The sequence below is a fragment of the Pinus tabuliformis genome, chromosome 2_2 (assembly GCF_031772625.1).
Source record: "Pinus tabuliformis cultivar Carrire ecotype Pingquan chromosome 2_2, CPIR1, whole genome shotgun sequence".
NCBI lineage: Eukaryota > Viridiplantae > Streptophyta > Pinopsida > Pinales > Pinaceae > Pinus > Pinus tabuliformis.
The window spans coordinates 516,130,366-516,134,730 of NC_142300.1; the positions used below are offsets into that span (position 1 = coordinate 516,130,366).

A 4,365-nucleotide genomic window follows, 5' to 3' on the forward strand; every position below is an offset into this window, starting at 1 on the left:
ATAGTACTGCATTATTAGTAAATATTAAAATAAAATAAAACAAAATAAAAATATTTATTTTCTTTGAACTTTGACTTATTATATATAAATAATTAATTTTTAAAGATGAATAATGAAAATAACTTACCTGTCCCTATAATTTTAAAGATTAATGATGAAGATAACTTAAGTGCATTAAGATGAATAATGAAGATAACCTACTTGCCTTTTGTAAATTTAAAAATAAATAATGAAAATAACTTGTATTAAATTTTAAAGATAAATAATGAAGATAACCTACTACTTCCTGGTAATTTTAAAGATGAATAATGAAAATAATCTACTACCCCTATAATTTTAAATATTAATAATAAAAATAACTTACAATACATTAAGATAAATAATAAAGATAACCTACTTACTTCCTTATAATTTTATAATTTCAAGGATGAATAATAAAAATAACGTAACTTCCTTCTTCCTTCTTGTACAAGGGAACTTGCACCCCACTTCGAATGCATGACTAAGGTTTTTATTTTTAGAGGGATCCTAATACGGTTTTTGTCCGAGGAAGGTGCGGCCAAAATTCTAATTTCTGCTGTATACAGATCGATAAATTTTCCATTATAAAGCGGCTCTCGTTTACTGAGATCTATACAATTTCGAGGTTACATCATCTCCCCTAATCGTCCTCAAGTAAAATGCGCTGCAACCTTTGTAGGGACAAATGTTAAAAGCGGCCAACAAAAAGTTAAATTTACGAGGAATGCATTTAAAGTGCCTTAACGTGGAATTTTTAATGTACGAATGTATTTAATGCTTAAAAAATTTTAGTTTCTAATTTTAAAATTTAGTTATTTTTATTTAATTTTATAATATTTTTAAATTTTTATTTAATTTGAAATAAAATTGGTTAAAAAACAAGACATTAAATTGGTATTGAGATTCTCTTGTTTATGGGACAAGGGACTCATTTCTGGGTAGTGATTTGACTGCGGCATATATACTCTACTTCTCTGGTTTTAAATCTGTGATTTTTTAGGAAGAAACACATGCTTTTAATCATTAGGCCCACTCAAGTTTTGTGGGACAAGAGACCCATCTCTTAAAAAACACATACAGTGATATGGGGTGTAACCCTAAGTTTAGCTGAGTGAAACCCACGAGATGAAAATTCAAATCTCATTGAGTATATATATGACCTATTGTGTCATGGCTAGGATAACTCTCACCAATTACCAATTATCCTAAAACAAAAAACAAAACAGTACAGAACAGTATAAATGATAATTACGTGAGCATCAGAGACTTCTTGACAACGATAATTACAATAGGAAAACGCTTCCTCATCCGTGGCATAGAAGCAGCTAAAGCGGTAAGCAGAGATGTTACCTCTCATAGATAAATGATATCCTGCAGCATATGAAGAGCAATCAATCCATGTGGGGAAAAACCCCTGTGATCTTCAAGTTTCAAAAACCCATGAAACCATCAAATTGCACTCTTTAACGCTCAAATCAGATCTCAATAATCACCGCAACCCCTCTGCCCCTCGCCGCCCAAAAAAAAACGAAAAGGGAATGAATAAACAAATCTTCGGGCGCGAGACTATAAGCGTCGCTCTGTGTTGACTAGGCGCTCGGAGACGCGTGCCAAGGAGCGAAGATTGGATCCAATCATGGTGTCTACGAATAAACATGCCTCCTCTTTTGTATTCCCTTGTGGCACATCCACCACGTACGATTCGATCACAATGGTTCCGGGTTTTCCATTAATAAGCCTCTCATGCAGAGTAGTGATGGATCGATAATTGTTGAGCCTGTGTTCGCCTCCCACGACGCTGAAGCTCAGAATATGCTGCTCCTCCTCCAGAATGTCCAGTCGCTCAGTGCTGGAGGAAGCAGGGAGACCAGAGACCACTTCAACCTCCCTGAGGCAGCCGACCTTGAGCTTCGAATCCCCCTCACTCCGAATGCAACAGCTGCGGATGAAGTTCTTATAGATTTGTGGCTTGTCGAATCTCCGAACCAGCGACCACACAACGCTCACCGGTGCCTCAACGTGCTGCAGAAGAACAGATGAGCACCTGCACTCTCTTTCCCCATCGTAATGTGAGTGGTATCGCCCCAGCACCTCCTGCAGCCACTCTTCTTCTTCCTTGTGCAAGTAATTGACGGCGCCCGGCCGCCTTATTTGCTTCGACCAACTCGACGTTCTGGAGCTTGGGTCCTGCTTGTCACTACTTCCGGGGATCAAATCCCGTGAAGATCGCCACACCTCCGGAGGCTGCGTTTGATACATCATTGCAGCGGATACACTGAATTCCAAAATACTGCAATACAGACTGATGAGTACTGAGACTGAGACAGATGAATAGTGATGATATAAGGCCGGGTCTCGGGACACAAGAAAAGAAAGAGTCAGCCCGCACAGAGAATATAACAGCCCTCTGTGGCTATTATTGGGATTTACACTGGCGGTCTAGGATCTCGGCTTTATTATAGACTGAGAGATGTGGACATATGTGACAGGAACTAGTGCAACCATAATAAAAAAAGCAATCCAATATGTGCTCCGTGAGAGACTGATCAATCTAAAGGAAGCAATAAACCAATAGGACTAAGATTCTGATAAGCCTGAAATTGGAACTCAAAGAACGAAAAGGAGTTAAAAGGCCAAACAAAAAATGTGTGCTCAAAACTCGGGGCGAGAGGAAGGTTGGGGTACTCTAGGTTCATGTAACTTGACAAAAAGAGGGATGTGACCCACCAGAAAAAGAAGAAAATTACCAAGAAAGAAACAACTCTAGAAATCGCTTCAGAGCAAGTAGAGGAATACCTTCAGAGATTTGGAAAGCCAAGATCTATTAGGAGATTCTCACGTGACCAACAACCTATGCCAGAACCACCATTTCCTAGAGTTTGGTGAGCTCAAAGAGCACAAACCAGTAGAGGGGCCTAACAGTCTTCAGAGAGATTGATCGCACCACCTTGAAGTAACCCAAAGTTGCCAAGGATAGAGAAAGCAGAAATCCAAGACATGTTAGAGAAGTATTCAGAACACCACTCCAAAATAGGGGCTAAGAATTCACCGCTCCACTCAGAGAAAAGGATAAATTTGGCCTCACAATTGAGCTAATGTGATGACAGTGCTTCGACTTTATAATTGCAATGAAAGGCTATGATCACAACATAGGACAAGAGATACCTTCTACTGCATGATTTGGCATTGTGATTGGTTCCTTCCTGAACTTGAAGAACCCCTCCACTCCAAGAAAAATTAACCCAACCTTCCTTTTGATCCCAGCTTCCTGGGGCTTGCATACTCAGCACATTTCCACCCTTCATGGCTAGAATCATAGGTCTCGAAATCTCACACGAAACAAATATCATGTCGACATTGATTTTCATTAATCTACATCACTACGTAGCCTTTAAAAGATTAGGAGGGAGGGGAAATATCTGCTCATAGTACAATCTGGAGGGGGAATTACCACATGTAAGGTCTGAAAGAACCAAGGGTTTGTGCGGCTTGCACACCCTCCATCACCCACATCAACCATGATGACATGCACACCAATCAATACAATATTAATATAAATCGCAAAATTTTGAGAGGCGAAAGTCTTACGAAACAACAATATGCATAATTCAAACAATTCTCTCTTATAAGCATACCCAAAGGCACTACTAAAAAATTGAGAAGAAACATGAGGGGAATACATCAGGGAATAAATTTCAATTATATTAGTGAAGATCTTACCTGCCTCTAGAAGATAAGCCTAATTTTCTTGTGGAACAATTTCGTTATTTTGACTCTTCAAAAATGTGATAGAAATACTTGTGAGGGAAATGCTCCTAGATACCAAGATCTTTGTGGAAAATAAGGCTTATGTGATTATTCATAGGAAGATATCCTCTTTGTAAATGTTGAATGGTGAGAAGTGAATCTCCTAGGATTACTATCTTAGAGAGTTTCCTTTATTTAGCCAACTGGTGTCCAAGAAGGAGCCCATACATTTCAATCTGATTGTTTGTCCTCTTGCCAAGTCCTTGTGAATACTTAACTTCTTTGTTTTCCTTGGGATTTAACAGAATCCCTCCCGTTATTTCCACCCTTGGATCCCTTTTTTAGGCTCCATAAAAAAAAAGGATCCAATTATTATGTGAATTATTACATTTTTCAAGTTCAACATCAGATAATTGAAGCTTTCAGGACACCCCTGAGGGATGATGAAAGGGAGGAAGAAAGGGGAGAGATCCTAGAGGGTCAAGCAATGAATCCATCCATTGTACCTCCTACCAATCCAAGTCAGTATAACTATCTCTTAGCTTTATTCTATTATATGACACACCAAATGGGAGAGTCTCGAGGGTCATTGCTCTG

At 38.7% G+C, this 4,365-nt stretch overlaps 1 pseudogene; it reads right to left on the reverse strand.

The window, feature by feature from the left end:
• Window positions 1-1,372: 1,372 nt before the first annotated feature.
• On the reverse strand, window positions 1,373-2,337 carry LOC149193613 (abscisic acid receptor PYL10 pseudogene; annotated as a pseudogene).
• Window positions 2,338-4,365: the final 2,028 nt, after the last annotated feature.